Here is a 22,038-nt window from a genome sequence, read left to right on the forward strand (position 1 = left end):
GTGCTCGACAAAGCAGCCTTTCCAGGTCAGAGAGATGCTTCCCTTGCAATTTTCAAAGTTCAACATGAACCACAAGAAAGAAAGAAAGAAAGAAAGAAAGAAAGAAAGAAAGAAAGAAAGAGAGGGAGAGAGAGAGAGAGAGGAACTATAAGGAAAACAGGCTGTGAGGTGGTGACTGTCAACACTGACGATGCCAAAAAAGTTGGAGGTGTGAGGAGAGAGAGAAAAAAAAATGAACGACAAAACACAATAAATCTTTCATTCACTCTCCACACCTATGGTGAAACAGGCGAGCTGCAACTGCATGACATGTAAAATGTGTTTGGGTCTGGCCTGCAAACACTGCCGAGGAGCACATGAAAGATGCATGGGGCCACTGGAGAGGTATAAAGAATTTAGAGATATAAAGGATATATGACAAATAAATCAGGATGCAAATCTCACTGGGTGCCACTGGGAGTTCTCCAATGAAAACGGCCTGAATAATTGAAGAGGAAGAGGAAACATTTCATCAATGAGAAGAGGAGTGGAAAACGCTCTTCTCGCCATGTTTTTAAAAACTCTTATTCGGGGGCCTCTTCTAGTCTTCTAAAAACATAAAAGGAGAAGAGATTGCTGCTAGGGGAGGCAAGTATTCAGATTCATAAGATAGGCTTTTAAAAGCAAATGATCAGGGTGCACTAAACATATTGAGCTATAGTGCCACAACAAAAAGAAGTGAAACGACACGACTCGTGGCTGTCAGCAATGTTTGCATTCCTAAAATATTAGTTTGGTAATTTTGCAGATGAGACTACAGAAGACTTTTTGGAAACAAAAGACTCTATTGCTGTCATTTTTGTTCAGGTTTTTTAAACATAAAAAGAAGAAGAAAAGATGAGTCACATAAAGACACATTGCTAGAAACATGAGACAAGCAAAAGCATTGTTGTCTTATCGTACGACGACTTCGTTCCCAGTGGTTTTCAAATATGCATAAATATTGAAATATTTTCTGTACAGGATGTGCAGTCATAGTTTGACACTTGGCCCACACAGCCTATCAAATCAACTTGAACCCCCGTCTCTGTATGATATTAGCAGTATATTCAGCATTGTGTCATGACTCCAAACCCTTACATTTTTGTGGGCTTTTCCTCTGACATCATCACAACATTGTATTATCATTTTGGCAGGCCTTATTTAACCAGGTTAGTTATGAGCAAGGATTTATTTTTTTTTACAAGGGAGATCTGGCCAAGAGCGCCGCAACACAACAAGTCAGAACACAAAGAGTAACGACATTAAACTTGCTCACATGAAACACTTGCACAAACACAGACAACCTGGACTCCAAAATCTTCACCAGGGCTTTGAACTCTTTTAGGGTTAGTGAGTTTTATCAGGTATCAAGTATCAGGTGCTGACAACCCTAAAACCTCAGGAACAACAAATCACAAGATGTCCAAAGAATGAAGATTATTAAGACTTCAATGTTTCCATTTAAAAGAGAGTTCCCAAGGTGTAATTGAAGCATCCGTCCCCTCGGTCTCTGTGATCAGATGACCAACTTCCCTTTATCATCCTGTCCTTTCTGTTGCTTTGTTTTCTCTCCATCTCTCCATTTTCAATTTGTTTCTCTACTTTGGGCACGGCCGTAAAAGTTATTGCCAACACAATTAACATAAAAATATGAATTCTGCAAACAAACATGTCACTTATTTAAACTCGTCTGTTCTTGCCAGTAAAGGAGCAGACACGGTGGTGCTGTCTTGCCAGTTCAGCCAGACGCTCCACATTGACAGGGGAAAAGAAATTCTAACGGGAACTCATCACCATGGTGAACCTAGGTTGCCAAGCACAACTGTCTTGGCAACAGCGTCACCAGGGATACTGGCTCCCCCAAGATGGGGCTCATTGATTAGAGTTGGAGCTCACCCCAGAGTCCTTGGAATCATTAAACACTGTAGGGTTTTTTGTTTTTTTTTTGGAGAGAGTGAATGAGAGCCCAGGGAATTGTGGGAAGGACTTTGAGGTCATATTCATTAAGAGGTTGGAGGCCCTTTTCTGAGTCCAAACTGTATTTCAGTCACTTTTATCCGCCTTCGTGACATCACTTTTGAGATAATTAATTGGGTAACCTTCATCACATAGATCCTAGACTTAGACGACGTCTGCTCTTAAGCTGCTGATGCTTTATAAATGTTATTGCTGTCCTCCAAGGACAGGAACAAACTTTGCAGACAAGTTGAAGGTCACGCCTGACTGTTACTTGCCATGAAACCTGATATACGAACTTCCATATTACAGCTACTGAAACCTGACGTTCAATTGCATTTTTTTCTCAATCATATTAAATATATTGGAGTGGAGCATGTGTGGGTATGAGTGTAAAACATCCATAAACTCACACAACAGGCATCAGGTGCATCATTTGATCTGAGGCTGACAGGAGTCCCGATTGTCCGCACCTGTGCCTCAAGCACTGACTTCTTTTGGAGTGGAAGATATAATAAAATTATAAATATCTAAAAGAAATGATGAGATCAGTGTCATTTACATAGGTGAGTGGTGCACTGACATGAGCCAAAAATGTTTCCAACATGGAATTTCTATTCACGTTAATGGACCATTTCATTTTAGTCACCTTTTTATGACACCATCCACTTAACCCTTCTCTGCTATAACGTGTGGGCCAAACCTCCTTGAATCACACTGATAGATTTCCATGAGTAACGGTCATGAAGACAACAATTCCCATGGAACCCACTCTGCTTCTCAACAACATCAAACGAAATATGCTTGCTATAGTTTTGATTGAGAGACCCTGACCAGCAGATGTTATATACGGTGTGTTTAAACGCTGAAAATGAGGCGTTTTTTCTTCTTTTTTTTTTAATAATGTGACAAATTCGGCATTTGTTGTAATGTTATGCTGCTGCAATATGGAAATATTGTGATACATGAACATCCTAGCTCAGGTACATGTGTTGACAGTGACGAGATGCCGAAAGAGAAAATAACTGAATCACTGAATTACAGTCTTACAGAAAATAAACCCATTGAAATAGTGACAGTTGTGTCATTCTGCATTTATTAGCCTTTTTAATTTGTAGGTCAGCTTTAAGTGGAGCAGTGGAGGCCATCTTGAAACTCAACCTTGATGGCTCCGACTAAGGTAATAGGGACTTGACATGGGTAGACACTGTGAATGGTGAAAGTCATTAAACAAGAACACTGCACAGCTTAAATCAAAGACATACTGCAGTCCCACACTGAATCAATTCCTTAATTGGTTGAAGGTTAATGAAAAAATGCTAGATCAAGAGAAACAGCTCTGTAGAGAGAGACCAAAAGAGGGGGAAGCGGTTCTAAAATAGAAGAACTCACGTGAGATCTAACACATTTCTTTGGTCTTGCCTGAGTGGTCACAAGAGAAGTTCCCAACACAGAGTCCTGAATGATCTGTCATCCTGAGTTACATACAGGTATGCTTATGAGCTGACATGGCACTGTTGTGACAAGTGCGTGAGCTCAGTGTCACATCTTATACTATAGAGTGACTGACATCCCAGAGAACATACACTCACCACCTGACACAGCCTTTTAAATGCACTGGACCTGACAGATCTAATATGTCCTCGGATGTGGAACACTTTCTCCACGTGTACAGTATGTCTTGTTGCTGTGAGTAAAGAGTCTACACTTTGCCTAAAAGGGGAAATGAGAAACGGGGAAAAGAGGAGAGAATCTGAACAGTTTTCTTTTACACATCGAGATTAGTTTTCTAGTAATGAGCACAACTGAGGTCTGTGAAAACACATTTTTAAATGGTCAGGATGATAGAAATAGCCTTTGTGATGAAATCAGGGTTTTCTTTGAGTGCTAACAGAAAGGTCTGAGATTGACAAGATTTGACTCGTTTAAAAGGCAGTTGGGGGAAATCTAACAGAATGGAAAAGTTTGGATTTAATGTTTTTGTTTGTTAAAGCTTGATTCATACATTTAAGGATTTCTTGCTTCATTTATTCCACTTTTTAAAAATGTATTCCTTGTGATTACACTTGAATTATACTATATACACAGAGATGGAAAGTAACAAATTACATTAACTCATGTAACAGTTTTTGGTGTACTTCAATTTTTTTACTTATAGTACTGTACTTCACTACATTTTAAATCACACCTATTACTGAGTAAAAAAAAAATGTTGGTCTGAATTTTTATTAAAACAATAAAAATAAATAAAATCATGCAGTGGAAACTTTGGCAGTGTATGATGTAACTCAGTACTGTTAAAAAAGTAACTTTATTTATTTATAACTTAATTTACTTTACTTAGACCACTACTTATACTTTAAGTGAAAATGTATCTAAATAGTGGTACTTTTACTTGAGTAGAATATTTCAGTACTCTTCCCACCTCAGTACTTATACTTTTAGCTCAACATGTCTGTTTCCAGATAGATTTCCTGTGTGTTAAACTGACCAGAAAAGTTACTTTTAACATTTGACATCAATTTTTTTAAATTAAAACCAAACATAAACAAAGACACTACATGAAATGTGCTACCATGAAGAGTGCCACTTTGCATTTGTCCCATTTGTGTCTTTTGCATGAAAGAGGAGTACGTGTGGCAGGGCTACCTTGAAAAAGAGACGAGAAGAACTTCCTCATCTTGGAGCAGGCACAAAGCAGAAAGCAGCTTTGTGAGGGTGGGACACAGTGGCGGGGAGATGGGGTGAGGGCCAGTGCAAAGGACGAGGCTCTTTGTGTGTTTTGTTAGTGGTGGCGGCTCCCCTCAGGTCTAGTGGACACACGCCTGTTTCATTCAACAGCAGCTTTGTCTGCACTTGGAGGGCATCCATGAGCCGGGGCACGCAGGTTGTCGGGACAACTGTGGAGGGAGACACATATGCAAACGCACGCATTTATCGATGTGACTGAACATTTGCAGAGACATTTAGCACAGTTTGCGTGTCGTAAACAAAATCGAAACCATTATGAAAGCATTACATATTTAACCATGACGATATACACTATACTGCGTTGACATAGTTTTTTTTAGATTTTTGTCGTTGATGGATCTCTTTAATCTTCTTGAATGTAGCAATCAGAATTGTGTGAACTCAGTTTTTCAAGAAAGAATATTATGTTCTTTGCGTGTTCAGGTAGCAGATGTGTGTGTCTGTCTGACCACTTGTCTCTGAATCCCACTCACCTGGAGCAGGCGTACAAAGGAATGTGTTCGTCTGCGCTCCTCCCCAACCCTTGTGCATCTTTCAACCCTAAACTATGCCAGGACCTCAGAGGAACAGAGGATCTGTTGACAGCAGGCGCTCCTCCAAAGACATGCTTCTCATGCCCTGTGGAGGCCCCCCCTGTACAGGAGACCCTCCCCCCTCCCCCACGCCTCCTCCAACCTTGGCTCTCTCCTGCAATCAAAGACAACTTCATTATCCGCTGACTAATTTTGTGCCTGCCCCCAAGACAACTCCCAGGTAATGGCTGTCCAGGTTCACCCTCCTCCACTGCATCTCTTCCGAAGAATCACTTGGAGACTTTGAGGCCACAAAATTCACACACACACACACACACACACACACCGCACACAACAAAGAGGCCTCTCACAGGCCTGGGTCTGCGTTGTGTCCCTCCACCTGCCTGGTCAGCACGGGGAGGGATGTGAGAAGAGGAAAAGGGGGGAGTGGAATCTTGAATCTCCACAGCAGGAGAGGAGCCAGCGCTAGGACAGGCTGCGATACAGCATTTGAATGCCATGAACGGGGACACACCGTCGTGCCTCTCCAATTAAATTATCCACTCAACAATGGCGAGGCCTCGAGAACTGACACCTCCATTGAGAGTGTGTCAGCAGCTTTGTGGGCACTGACAATTTCCATCTTTGCAGAAATAGATTTTCTCCCAAGGGGAGCAACAATAGCAGGGCAATCTCTCTAATGCTAGTTTTTGAGAGGAAAATAGGGATGAGAACTGGGGATTTGGAAGGTTTAGTTACAGAGACCGAGGGAATTCTCGTTTGAAAGTGATAATATATCTGAAGTGCCTGTGACAAAATGCAACGTGGGATGAACGTGTTGTTTTACTTTAGACACTGTGACATGTCTAATGTAATGCACTTTTGAGCAAAAGCTGAGTGATTTAGCAAGTGTTTCCCAGGACAGAGTTGGTGATATCCAGAATTCGTCCCGTAGTACAAAATATGTCACTCACCAATTAAATGTTTCTGTCAATAAATACGAAAACACAAACGTGGTGAAAGATAAATATTTTCTGGACATGAATGAAGGAAGTTAATGACATAGGAAGCTAATGAGCAGTTTAAATTCTACATGTGGCAAAAAAGGTGGTGCAATGAAGAAGACAAAATTGTTTCAGGTTAATTTGTTCAATATAGCAACTCCGCTGAGTTCAGTTACAAGGACATCAGGTACTTGAGTCACAAGGAAAGTGATAGAACAGATAATGACATGTGGCGGGAATTTACACTGGACACAAGTTAGCCCACAGATCCACAAGGACACCTAAACTGTGTGGAATAAAATGTCGTTGACAAGTGGTGTCTGCAAAAATCAAAAACCTGTCTGACACATAACAGCTCAGTGGGCACACCACACACAACTCCAGCCCAAGACCGAGGCATCCAGCAGTGCACACGCACCAACTGTCAGTTCCCCCAGGCAAAGCTTAGGAAACATACAAGCTAACACCTCTAAAGTGAGCGCAACCAATTGACACACTTGTCATATTTATTTTTTTCAGCGTGGAGTAGAGCAGGTGTCTGATTTCAAAAAAAGAAATAGGAAATTGCTCTTTAACATTTCTGATATCCTTGACTGTGTCCCAAATATTCCAAAAAGTAATCCAATAATCTTTGTCTGCCTGTAATTAACTCCGTTTTAATTAACTTGACAGAACAGATTTATTTAAGATGTTTTTTGAACGGTGCTCTCACAGTTCGTCCACCACAATCTGAGGATTTCTTGATGGATTTTTGACAAGAAAGTCATTGATTTATTCTTCAACCTTCAGTCGTAATAATGTCAGCCAGTGTGAGTGTGAAGTCAGAGTACTTGAACTTTGTTTTATATTTTACATGTGAACACCCCTCACCACTCCTCTCTTCTACTCGTCTTCAAAAAGTCTTTTACCTCGGCTCACGTATAAAGACACAGTTGTTCTGTTTGACACAGTCAATACAAAGTGAATATGATGGACTAAGTACAAGGATAATATGGTGGTCTGCCTTCTCGGCTCTAAGTAGATGCTGCTGAAAAGTCAAGCCTTTACATCTGACCCCGAGAGGTCAGACTGATACATGATGATGTGTGTGTGTGCGTGTGTGTGTGTGTGAGGAGTCTTTATCACTGCACCAAACCCAGCTGTTTCTCCACAGCCTAAGACGTGGCTGTTTATCAAAAGATTACCCATAAAAAAAAAACCCACCATCATTTAGGTATTAACTGCCTAAAAATGTTACAAGCTCTTAATCTTAAAAACATGGAGATGAATGAAGCAGTCTTCAAAGTCCTGAGATAGTATGTTCCTGTGTTTTATCCACACACAGTGACTCAGTATTGCATTGACAGCAATTTGTTCTCTACCTGCAGAAAATAAATGGAGACGTCGTGAAGCGCAGAAGACAAATATCTGTTATGTTACGTTGGTATTATTCCTGCCACTGATGCCATTTGATAGATTTATGGCCATGAAACACAAGAATAGTTCCCTGATGTTCTCTGTTAAGAGAAATGCCTTAAAGCCCAGAGGATTCATTTTGTCCAATCAGGGATGCCAGAGGGTCCAAGTCAAGTGAAGAAAGAGCCAGAGGAAAGAAATGAAGAAAATAAGTCTCCCACTTTTGTCTTGGTTTCTGGGTCAAGGCCTAATTGATTTCCTGATTAGTCGTCCATCAAACTAAATCACAACCTGCTTTTCACACCTGTGACGGGAGTATGAGTCCATTGTTGAGGAATTCATTACTGTTAAGCGTGTTATTTATCTAACAAGTCTATTCCAGTCATACACATGTGTACATTATAATGGAAAGTGCAGCACAGTAAAGAAAAAAACCTTTAATTGAAAAATGAAAATGATGGAAATTACATTGTCTCTTAAAAGTTAATTTTGACTGTTGTTTTCCCGTGAGGAATTTGACACGCGTGATTATTCATCTCCTGACAACAGCTCAATTAGCACAATAATTTTGTTTTTCCGTTTGTTATCATCTGGGGAAATATTCCCTAACACAAGAACTTGCAGTGTGATACAAGCAGGACTGAAAATATACATAGTCTGTTAGTGACATTCATGCATTTAATTTGTGGAATGAGGCTCGATCCTCGTGTGATACTTGGGCTTTAGCGCTGCAATTATCTCCTCAAGAGCACAATGGAGGCATAATTTCCCCAGACTGCATAATTATCTTTGAGTAGGGTGACAAACCCGTCACAGAAGTTTGAGAAACAAGCACTTCAGCCGCGTAGGTTCTGTTTCTGAAGAATCACACAGGTTTGGGTCTCATTTGCAAAAGCTGCAGTGGGAGGAAGAGATGCACATAGTCAAACGTTAGAGTTTTCCTGTAGAGTGGTCCATACTGTGCTCTGGGTCAAATGAGTTCACACAATGTTGATTAAGTCTATATTGTGCAGTGTTAAATCAACACTTGAAGAGTTAATTTAACACTGTGTACGAGTGTATTTGGTCCTTATCAGAATTGGTGTTAAATGAACTCTTTCCCGGGGGGGGACTGAAAGAGTCACTGAACTTTGACACTGCATATTTAATACAGTGAAATGTACTGTGATCAGTGCCACACAGTGGTGACAGTGAGTCCATGTCCCTCTGCCGCGACTGATCAAGGGACGGCGAAATTTATGCATGTGATGTGAACAGTTGGAACATACCCAGCTCACAATGTCTGGTTACCTTTTAGTTGTGGGAACGTTCCATAAAGGTTCCTCGCCAGGTTGCCCTGTGGTTGATATGGGAAGTTTTCCTAACGTTTTTGGTTGCACAAGGTTCGGTTCCCAGAACATTCCCCGAACGTTACCTCGTCACAACTTTCATACAGCATTTAAACAACATTCTCTTTTGCTTCCCAGAATGCTCCCTTAAATACTTTTGTCACAACGTTTAGGAAACCTTTGCAGAACATTATTTTGGTTGCATTAACATAACAACATTTGGTTCATATATATAATATTTTTTATTATTTTAAACTGGCTGCACATCAGTGCTCATACTTGCAGTCTCACATGAATGAAAAGGAAATTTAAAAGTTGTATTTTCAATAAACCAAATCAAACTATATAGAAAATGTATACAAAATGAAAATAAAATCAATATTTTATATTCAACGCTTTAATGCGTTAGACCATTACCCAATGTAAGGTTAATGCCACAGCTGCCCTAAATGAACAGCATTGGTAATTATCAAAAAAAAGTGTTTCTGTAATGATTAATACTGTATGTAGAAGCTCTTTAACCAAAATAATGTTTTTAATGCTAAAATATAATAATAACTATTGTTATTCATGTATTTTCAAGTGTTGTCCTTTCAGAAAGCTCTGCAGGCTCACATGAGCAGTGTGGGGAAAGTCTAATGCCATTACACTCATTAAACACATGTTGCCTAACAGCAATAGCCAACAAAAGTTGCATAGTGTTACTTTACATCTATAACCTCCAGGGAATCAACAACATAGTCATGTCTTGATTTCTTTGATGAAGTTTGGCAGGTGGAAAAAGAAGGAACTCACTGACCTCTGCAGAGTGAACACGGTGTGGTTTTGTGGTGTTTTCAGTAGGCTTAATAACATTTTCAACTTCATGTTTTCATCTTGATTCAAGGCCAGTTTTGGTTAATCAAATCAGGATTGTGGTGACATGTATGAGGGTTTTTTTTTTTCCTTCATGGCATCACTGGGCTGGTGCTTCTTTTTCTGTTTCACATGTAGCAGCACAAGTTGGAAACGGAGCAGATTCCTGCCACTGCTCTCTTTATTGCACCTGATGACAAAATAATCTGATGTTGATGGAGGGCGAGTGGAATCAAATGTAAATGACATTGACTGTCAGTGATTCATAGTCAAAGCATAGCGCCATATACACACACTTATATCAATAATTCCATCATTAAAAGACTGATTTATCAGAAAAGGAAAAAAAAAACACACATCTTTTTCAATACTTATGTATGCAAATAAATGTCCAACTAAGAAAACGTCATGCTATTTTGTCTGTGACAAAGGTGTCTGGCTTTGTGTTTTTCTATGTCTGCAGCTCCTAAAGCCACATGAAGGACCATCAATGCAGACTTTACCATGTAAAGGAATATTTAATTGACTTGTGTTCCGTCTCAGCTCAGGTCAATGCTTTTCCTTCAATTTGGCCATCATTAAGGGAGTATTTTGGTGTGCTCATGGTAACCTGATACTGCTGACTGATGCTGATCGCTCCCCACAGGGCCCCACTTTCTCCTCCAGCAGGCCAAGGCGAACCTAGCTGCAATTATAATACTTAAAATAATTCCACAAAAGTGGAGCCATCATTAAATAATTCAGCCTTCCAGTCTTGTCAGGACTTTGCTAGATTTATGACATCATTCAAGATGAATATCCTTTAGCAGATGTGCGAGCCAAATAATACTCGGACTCAAGTGGGTATCACGTTTTCAGAGCATTTCAAATGTTTTTTTTTAAACAGTTTCAAACCGCTGTTTCCTAAAACTGTGTGCGAGCTCAAAAATACTCTTGTGCGACTAATTGAAATCGGTGCTCGCAGCCCCGATCAAGCTTTGCAACAAAGCCCCAGAGTGGTCTGATTTTGCGCGGCTATGTAAACAAATTGTGTTTAATTTTACATGAGTATTTGCTTGGCGCCCGACACCCTAAGAGCACGGCCATGTCATTAATAAGCCAGACTTGCTCATCAGACTGTAAATGGCTCGCTTCATGTATAAAACATCAGAGGAATAGAGTGGCCCTGCATTTGTAAAGAGCCCTGAATAGACCTTAGTTCTTAGTTGGGATTTATGGAGCACGTCAACACCTGGACTCTGTGATGTTTACAGCACCACTCCCACATAGTTTAATGGATGATGAAGAGCCAGTATGGAGCGCTTCTTTTGTTGATCCCTGGACAGCTCTGAGTTTAAAATTGTCTGCTGCATTGGATCCGCTTCTCTGTGCACAAAGTTTTACACAAACCAGATGCACTGTAGCCAAAAATGAGTGCACTGTGTATGTATATGACTTTATTTTATTTATTTATTTATTAGTATCTCAGTACTGATAATTTACTCTCAGATGTATTTGTTGCACAGAGGTCATATATGGCATTATTGTCATTGTTGGTGGTTACTGCATGTTTAAGCACCAATTGCGCTGGTTAGTTAGCGATTGTCTATATTTTTATAGAAATGAATGTCCCTATCAATTCATCCATTGTTGCATGAAGCTGTTGAACCTCCATGTTCCATCCACCAAGTTGATGTTTCAGGACGTTCCAAGATCTTAAGTGAATGGACCTTTGCAACCCATCCTTTAAAACAATCTAATGGTGCTTTGGTAACAAAAAGAAAACTTAAGGTGTTTATCTCACTGAGAGAAAACATTTGCTCAGTACCTGCTATCCAATGTAATTTGATTTAAAGCATGGACAGTGACTCAAAATGGTCGGTGGTCTTGAGAAAACTTGTTTTCAATAAAGCATGAGCCCCACAGTGATGCTGCATCGACTCAGCTGGGCTGAAAACTTTCAGAGCACTGGGGATTTGTGCAGCACACTGTGTACAGTATTGGTCCCAAAATCCTCACAGTTGACATTAACTATTAAGCATGACGTGTTCCAAGCCCACTGTGGATATTGCAGCAAGTTGTAGAGTACCTTTGTTTTGGCAATTCCCTGGATCTTTTTGCAGAGTGGATCACAGGCGTTTTCACATTTGTCTGCACTGCAGTTTGTGAGTGTAAATAAAGCAGAAGCCACTCATGAATGCTCCCTCTGCTAAGATGATGTCCTAATTGAGAGATGCAGTGAAATGGTTATCGGGTGTTTTCATTTCATGGTTCACTCCACACTCACCAAGCACTTTCACTTACACACACACACACACACACACACACACACACACACACACGCTGTGGTTTGCATCATGAATAAATTGAATATCCTCACACTAAGCTACTAAATACATCTGCAGTGTCACGCTACAGAGGATTAAGTGAAGCCTGTTCTATACTGTACATACTAGTACTTCTCACATACATGCACAACACATACAGTGAGAATATTTGGATTGTTACCAAGATGCATAGGTTTTATGGATTAAACAGCCACATTTATATTTAAAATAAATAAATACTCTGTCAGACCAAGATCTAATAAATAAAGTCTAAAATTTGGTTGAAACTAAATATCATTTAACCCTTTAGCACCGAGTGTATCACAGATAACACTTTTGACTCACTGATGACTTTGCGTTACAGTAATTACCCGACGGTTTGTGCTGTTAGTTTCTGAGAGCTGAGAAACTGCAGGTCAAAGCGAACATGTGGTTATTATGGTCATTTCACTTGCAGGAAGCCGGAGAATCAGCGTCTTTGTCACCAGAGAGGAGACAGTCATTTCAATGATTTGGCCTGTATTTGGACATTGAGACAAAGACTCAAACAAATGTTATTTTAAATATGTTTTATACTGTTCAAATTTCAAAAGTGACAAAATCTGGGGTTTGTGTACAACTTCAGTGTATTTCTTTTCTCAATAAAAATGTTCATTATAAATTGTTAATACATTATTTTAACATTTTAACAGTAAATTGTAATTAACTGCCAGATATTCAAAGTTATTCTGGAAAAATGGGCAAAAGCACTTACTCACAGGACATTGTCTGGCCCTTTTATTGTTAAAATAAGCAAAACAAGTCAATTTTGAGGCTACGTTGTTAAAGGGTTAAAATGAATACCACTTTGCTGTACAGTTTTTGACAAATTTTAATCTCTTTCTTTTTTTTTCTAATGAATTAGACTCATAAACTTCGTTCCACATGAGACACACATCAACTTAGCACATTTGTGTTCGTGCTGACAACAAAAGCCGAGAACCTATTATTAATCTCTCAAAGTAAATCCTCCCATCTGGTATGATGAGCAGGTTAGAGCAAAGCACAATACCTACTGGCAAACATAATATACAGTAAACCAGAGAGTGAATCAGAGTCACTGAAGCAAAGTATTTGACACTTAACCACAGGTGAGGTGTGAAGTATTTCCGCTGTATTCCTGCAACATTTCCAAGTCAAACTCCCTCATATAAAAAGCCAAGCAACGACATTGTGTTGAAAGCATGCCTGATATCTTCAGGTCTGCAAACTAGACACTGATTAGTCAAGCGGAAAAGACACAAACACACCATTTTGGAGTTTCTGAATTTCCATGTAGCACCGCCCTAAATCTGGGGGTTAATATTTCAACAGACATCCATTAATTTGGTTCTTATAATGCCTTATGTATAACTTGCCTCAAATAACCCATTCTCCTTTTTTTCCTCCCATACTTAACCGTATTGCTTTGGAGTATTCTGAAACCACTGAAGGAGAAATGCACTTAAACAGGAAGAATGGGAGGAGGAGTTCATTGGTTATGCAGCTAACTCTATACATCATTGGCCAGGACCTGCGAGAGAGTGCTCCTTGTTCTCTGTATTAGTGCAATCTTCATTAAAGATTCTCCAAGGACAGCATGCTTTATGCATCATGGAACAAAAAGGGAAGAAAAAAAGATAACCTAATAAAGCATCGCCTATGAGCTGCATAGAAACATTGTGAACCAAGCTTTGTGATAACTTAGTGCTGTGTGTAGGTTGATTTAGTGTTTGTGTGTATGTGTGTGTGTGGATGTGTGTTACAGTAGTCACTGCAGCACATAGCCGGAGGGCTCAGTGTTTGATCCCTGGCTGTAAAATGGATTATCTGGTGGCAGGAGGGTGAAAGGATAGCAGTGTTGTAGCTTAGGAAAAAAAAACACAAGTGTGCGCTGTGTGTTTGTGTGCATGTGCACTGATGAGTGTGCATGTGATCTCAGCAGCGGGCGGCCCATAGGGACAGGGCGGCCCCCGAGGAAACGTGTCTTAAGAAGCTCTCTATGGCTCCAGCTAATGCTCACTTTGTCACCCAAACAGGGCGGGAAAGATAATCAATAGCCTTTGATAGCCACTATTAGGGTTTTAACAAGCTTTTCCTCACGCTGGGCTGCTCTACTGAAGAGAAACGAGGAGAGCCAAACAAGCCTTCATCATCCTGCCCCTTGCAACTTTCCTTTCATTGCACACCACAAGCTCTATTTCACCGCCTATTTGCACAAACCTCATGTCAGGCATCCATATGGAGCAAATATTCCACTTTTAGTTAGTTAGTGTCTTTACTTTTATCTTCACTATGATTTCCAGTGCAAACGGACATCATCTTCCATGTTAAAGCGGCAGTGTGTAACTTTTAGTTATTGTTGTTGATGTCATTATTGTGTCTTTGTTTGGCCTTTGTGATCAGACACAATTTAAGTGTATTTTTATCGACCTGACGTTTGTGTGCGGGGTCAGGAAACATTTGTCTCGTCAACGACCGAGCAGTAGAATTCACTTGAGAAACTTTTCATGGACACTTCTGTCAGACTTTAAGTCATACGCCAACCTGTCCAATACAAAACCTGTCAATGCACTTTCAACATATAGCACTATATACATATTTACATATTTTGTGCAGTCATGACACACGTACACACAGACATGCTCCACACCACCAATTCCAGCCTCCCAATGGTAAGTGACAGGGGAGAGCCTAAACGAAATCTAATTTGCAGCATCTGCCTTTGTCACATCATTAGAATAATTGTTCCCTCCTCAGCTGTTTCCCTCCTGTTTTCTATCAAATTTCTTCCCCTCAAAACCAAATGATCTGTTCATTTCAGAGGCTTGAGTGGGATTTTTCTCTCTCTCTCTCTCTCTCTCTCCCCATTAAATCTCAAGCCACCTCTCTCAAAATTAGCCCTGTACTTAAAACACCTAATGCTAATGACCATAATTAACCCAAAATGGAACTTAAATAATTACGGAGCAGAAGGATTGCTCATTCACGAGCGCTGTAAATTAATCTTCCATTTGAGAGCCTGATCAAGCCGCATTGTGTTGTATTTCCGCGAAACACTTAATCTTCATTTACTAACAAGATGTATCAAGTGCAGCTGAGCGCCGGTGGAGCTGCAGTCACCTTCACAACAACGCAAACAAGTCGCAACCAAACTGATTAGCTGCTGTAAGGAGAGCGATGAATGATGGTTTCTTCTATGTTAAAAATGCTATCAAGAGCCCCTCAAGCAAGACCAAATATGAAACACTAGAGTTGTGTATAACTGCGTTGCTAAGAAATGTAATCTGTGATCATGATTTCTCAACTGTTTCCTAACAAAGGAACCTAACACGACGTTGGTAAGCAACATTTTAACTGCCCTGTGGGGTTTCAATTTTGAAGCTCTTTTAATCTATGGTCACAGCCAACAACACTAATGTCCGCTGTTGGGTCACAACATTTGAATAATTGTTCCCTTTTCAGCTGTTTCCTGCTGTTTTCTACCAATTTCTGCCCTTAAATGATCTCTTTATTTCAGGCTCACATGGTGTTTTGGACTAATCCTCAAGCTACTTGCTGCAGCTCTGGGTACAATGTGCTCTGTTGAACAAATAACAACATCCAAAAATGATGTCACTAGAGTAGTGAAGCACGCGCTGCAGCAATGTCATCTCATTTTAACACATGTGGGCAGTGAAGGTACTACAGAATGAAACAATTTCCCATGTTAAATGTTCCCCTACTTAATGCAAGAAGAAAATGATATTACAATAATTAAGTGAAACAGCAACAAATCAGTCTCTGGCACTTTGTGTATTCTACTGTGGTGACAGTTAAAACAGTTGACGTAAACATTAGCATTTTTTTTTAATTAATCTTTTTCTAAAAATACAGAAATTACATTTCTGATACTGTCACTGAAACCTTGTACAGTATCATCCAAGCAGGATGCATGATGGGTAAAGGGATGTGGGGTTACTAACCCTGGTGGGCCAATCTTTCTTCTCAGCAAGATCCAGCAAGAGCCATGAGAGGATTCTCGTCCGGTTCACTTTAGCATCACAGTTAACGACATGAGCAACAACAGACAAGACACAACACAACTCCATCGTGTGTGTGTGTGTGTGTGTGTTTGTCCTCTGGTCAAATGTATAGACTTGTTCCACTGATGTACTGAAAGTGAAGCCATTGTCGTGTGTATGTTAGTGTTTCTTTGACCTTTACTTTCACTGGCTGCAGTGTGGGACATCAAGCTGATGATGGAGATGTAGGAATGGGAGATTCATGGGTGAAAGGAAGCTGCTGAAAGGCTGGAGGCAAAACAAAGGCGGACTGAATGAAATCTCACTCATCTATCTACGTTCCTGGTTTCCTTCTTATCTCATCCAGCAAAGGAGGAGAGGGTGGCTTTGTTTTTTTTGTTTTTTATGGAGTTTACAGTAATTCTCATAGGGTGAAATTATTCCTGGAGCCCCAAGTTTAATTATTTCCTCTCGTCCACCGACGTAATTTCCGTGTTGATCTGATTAAAGAAATATTACATTCTGCCAGGGCACGGGCAAATTGACTTTGGTGGCAAGGTCTTGACAAGAACCAGACACGCAGCTTTATGCATCAGTAACAGTGTAACCATATTATCCATGCACTGCTTCCTTCAGTGAAAAGCAAGATGCAGGCTGTTTCCAATGAAGACAAAGGAACAGAGGAAGAAAATTCAGAATGGAAGGGATGTAAAAATATACACCTTTATTCTGACAATGCTAATACCTTGTCATCAACACTGTACTTATAATTGCCTAATATAAAGACAAGAACAGTGGACAGTTTTGTGTGTTACAAATAGTACATGAGAAAGTAAATAAAGCTCACATTTATGCAATGAAAGGAACCCTATCTATATTTTGGTCTCCACAGCAGATGATTTGCATATTTGATTTTTATATTACATCCAGGCTTGGGAACAGCAATAGGAATACACTAGATGTGCCACCCCCTGGTTGTGGTAAATTTTGTTTGCAATGAGCAATGGGGATTGGGTACCATGCTCAGGGGTACCCCAGCCCTTGACCTGGTTGGGATTCAAACCAGCAACCCTCCATTTACAAGCCCAATTCCCTTTCCACCCATCTGTGGGATGCCCAACACCCCATGAAATGTAACCACTTCACTCAGTGTAACCTTGATGATGATTTATTAGCCAATCAGAACAAAACACATTATATTAATTAGATTTTAATGTTGAAAAATACACCGGTTGTCACATAGCTTTTGTCCAAATCCAGTTTATTTAGACATTTAGGAATATGCACTACAGTTTCTAATACAATGTGTAAGAAATTACGCTGACTTCTTTGTGTTGCAAGCTCAACTATTTTGGAAGCATTATCTTGCTGTAAAAAGTCACATATGCATGATAAATGCATTATAATAACTACAATAGGTTAACGTTGCATTGTTTATCAACTCTGTTTCCCTCCCATATTTGGGCCACGCTGTTTTCACTGTGTGACATCACGTTACGGGTAATTGCTGTGATGACCAAAGAAATTCAATAATTAATTAATTTTTTAGGTGTGTCCTCATTTCTTTGACCTACCCTTTCTATTTTTACCGCAGTTTGTTAATCTCCTCATTTCCCCGAGGAACTTTCGACAATCCCAAGTGAAGGGGCATGAACTTGTTGATTTCAATCAAAGGCAGAGAAATCAGCAGGGGCTGAGAAATGTAACTAGCACACCTGCTGCTTATCTGTGAAAATTGGGCAATGTCAGTGGCTGCAGCTGTGACCTTGTTGACTGCACTGAAATGTGATTTAATGTAGCCAATTCCCAAAACCTAAACAGTTAATTAACCTACAATGATTATCACAACATCTATATATATATATTTTATTATTTTATTTTATTTATTATTATATATACATATATATATATATATAATAAAATTATTCAAAGCACTGCAAAATAGGAATCCAAAAAGCTCATCATTCTAATATTTTTATAGGACTGTCTTATGGAGGATTGTTCCTTAATATGCACAGACAAACAGAGTACAAAGAAAGTCAAACATAGTGAAGAACTGTGTATCAGCGTAATGTTTAACAAGAGAATGAGCGCTATAGCTGGGTGAGGGAGGGAGAGACAATGCAGAAGAGTGCAACCATGTGCTGGGATGTACACCTGTGCCCAGAACAGGTGTTTTCCACCCCCACTTCCAGGCCCCCTGATTAGGAACCACCACGCTTGCCTTACCCTGTCAAAGGCTAGCTTATCCCCCATCAGTGCAGCTCAGGCCCTGGGTAAAATGATGGTTAATTAGCCAGCAGAAAGCTTCAGGCTGGAGGTTGATGGAACTATCCCCTTCCCAAACTTCTACTCTCTCTTATATGCACCGATCTGTGTATCTTGACTGGAGTTTTAGGAAGCACTGGAGGTTTCACTAGGATTTATTACCATAATCTTCTACACTACTGTCTAAGTGGAACAAGACTGAGCCCCCATCATGAGTAATAATTATTCATTCAACTATTCTTTGATTAGCTATTAGAAAAAAGCCAATACCGACTGCAGTGAGGTAATTTGAGTGAAGGGATTACTGGAGCAGACTGTACTTTATACTGTATAACATGTCCTTAGCTTAGCTAATCTGTGCATACATGGGGAAGCAATCAAAAGGCAGAGGGAGAAAGAGAAAAACTATAATTATGCACAGCTGCAAAAGCGGGGGGCCAAGAGAGGTTGCATTACCCAGCACTAAACACTTTCACCTGCGCGGCTATGCTACGCCACGCTAAACACTTTCACCTGGAGGGAGCCACATTTTCAGGTTTTAATCATACTTCCACCAGGGAGCCGAATAACTGTGTAGGAATGACTTTGTACGAGACTTACAATGGTGATATAAATGACAATTTGACAGCAATGTTGAGAGGCAATTCTGAAAGGGCTACAGACTAAGCTATTGGTTCAATAATCTGTTTTAACTGCTCTGAGGTAACAATTTTGTCTTACATGGCAAAGGGGTTCATTAAAATTAAGTAGGTTTATTCCCCGAGGACCATAAATGTGCTCGGCGTGTTTGATTGCAATTTTCACGTCAGATTTTAGAAAGTGGAAGAGGAAAAATGTGGCCTAATAATGGCAGCTGCAGAGGAAAGTTCAAGTGGACAGCAAAAAATATTAGGACTCATCCTCTGGGAACTATGAACGTCCATAGCTGAAGCAGCATCCACGTAAAGTTTTCACAGAAAAGGTGCCATGGGAGAAAACTGACCTGAAAAACGGCATCATAATTGTGTGGATTCAACTGTTGTGGACAATAAATATCCATGCAAAAGCAATGTGGTAATTAGGTCTTGATGCTGTGGGGGACGACGACTTGGGTACTGATTTGTATGCTTCATTAACCTCTCATAGGTGTTTTATAGTGTTACTAACAGTAAAAAATGAATGCAATATGAGGTAACAATCTTCTCGCCTCAAGGCAGGAGGTGTCTTGCCCTCATCTCTGAGAGCTGTGCCGACCTCTTCAGCCTCGGTCCCACCTTTTTCATTCTTCTTTCTCATTGAAATGACAGGATGAAACTACCTCTTTCCACATGCCGAACAAAATTCAAAGTATTTGTGGTCTTTGTTGTAAAGATATTGGATTCCATCTGTCCCCTCAACCATGCAGACATCTTTTTGTAACCTGGTAAAGCACCTGTTCTGCAGCAGTCATACAGCTTGGTGAGTCTGGTCAACGTCATGACATAAAGACCCTGACACTTTTTGTGACCTTCCTTCCCAGGCATGAATCTTCCCTCAGGTGAAGTTCTTCTTTCCGACTTAAGGGGGAAAAATAAAGACAAGGGTCTTTCATCAGCTGTTAGCCTGGCATCTTTTGGGACCAAATTTGCCTTAGGTCAAAAATGATGCCTCTAACAACACAGCTGTGAGCATAACATGGGCATGTAAACCTCTCAACCCCAGTAAAGTAATTATTCTCGGTGAGGTAAGGTAGCAATTCTTTTGGTGATTTACAGAAGTGCATGGTAATTAAGGACAAGAAATAGAAAAAGGCTTTAATTTATTTTTGGCATAATTGGCTTTAATGTTTGTTTGTTTTGCTGCTGCTGGGGTTCAATTTCCCATGCCCCCCTTTTTATACACTACTATTTTACATCAATAGCAGTGGAACTGTCAAAGGGCTTTTAAGTGTGGACAAGCTGGAGTTCGGTCCACCAACAACCGTGCAAGACTCTACCCATTGTTGTAGTGCTTGAGTCCAAGACTCCAATTTATATCAGACATAAATTCTGATTTTCATTAATTCTGATGATAGACTTGTGCTAGACAGTAAATACACTCTTTGAAATAGTGACAATTGTGTAAGTTGGGTTTGGTAGAAATCTCTTCTCTTTGTATGTCAGCTCTAAGTAAAGCCAATCTTGGATAATCTCAGATAATAGGGACAGGACCAGAACTTATTGTTTAGTGACTTCACAGCAACACTGGCTCTACCACCTGAGCCGAAGCCAAACCAGCCAATCCAAGCCTGAAGCAAAATGTGAACCCCCTCAGATATCGTACACATTACCCATAAATCCTAGCCAATGGGGGTGTACTTGTATACAATGAGAGGCAGACAAAATAATAGAAGTGTTGTCGGTGTAGATTCTCATTCATTCTGTTCCAAGAGTCAATGGCTTTCGGATGTAAATGTTTTACAGCAGTTAAAAGTGAAGCGTTTACATTAAAGATAAGGTTTAAAAAGCAGTTTTATCAAGGGGTCCAAACTCATAATGTATGGCACACCGAAATACTAAAAATAAAAAAATAAACAGTTTATTACTAGCAGACAACGTACGACTTGCAGTTTGAGAGAGAAGCAGAACAGAGTGATACCATCTGCAGCAGGGAGGATGATGTACAGGAGGGGGGAAGGTGGTGAGTGTCAGAGGGAATTTGGGTTTTGGCAAGGAATCTCTCTCTGTGGAGCTACTGGTGCTCACAGATCAGAGCTCCACTTCCTCCAGGCACAACATGCAATACACTGGGGTGGTAGAAATACATGTATACAGACGTACACACACACACACACACACACATTCACATCCTCACATACAGACATGGACACACACAGAAAGAGAGACAGTGCATACACTCACTCTCACACTTTCTGTACATACACATGTTCCCTGCAGCCATAAGCACTGCTCTGCAACCTAATTAAGAGAACAATTAAGTCTGAGGCAATTGAGGTTATAAATGAAGGCTGCTCAGTGTGTGTGTGTGTGTGTGAGGGAGAGAGAGAGACCAACAAGACTATATGCAAAAATAGACAGACAGCTTCCATATTACCCTCAACCAGAGTTCTGCAACAATTCTCTGGTCATTTAAAACAAAGTCTTAAAACGCTTGCTACTAAAATTTCCTTCAATTTGAGCCATTTCATTTACTGTACATGTAGCTTGTATTAGGGTTTGGCAATATATCAATATTATGTTATATATTTATGATATAATAAAGGTGTAGATATATAGATGTCAACATAAAATTCCACCATTAACAACTCTTCGAATATAACCCTGTTTGTGTTAGAGCAGAATTTGACCATATTTATAAGCAATTCCATTTCACTTATTTTGACCAACTTTTACTAATGTAAAAACCAATGAAATTCACCAGATATTATCTAAACTTAAAGTATGTGTATCAGTGATATTTTCCATAAGCCACATTGCCCAGCCCAGCCCTGGCTTGTGTTTCTAATGAAATTTTTTTACTTTGATAAAATGTCATGTGTACCATATTCATGACCACATCACACTTGATCAGTTAAATCTATTCCATCATAATAATGTGTATCACTTATCCTTTTGAAGATTGTGTGCTGGCTGGAGACAATCCCAGCCGACTTTGCTGAGAGC

Source organism: Solea senegalensis, linkage group LG15 (assembly GCF_019176455.1).
Source record: "Solea senegalensis isolate Sse05_10M linkage group LG15, IFAPA_SoseM_1, whole genome shotgun sequence".
Taxonomy (NCBI): Eukaryota; Metazoa; Chordata; class Actinopteri; order Pleuronectiformes; family Soleidae; genus Solea; species Solea senegalensis.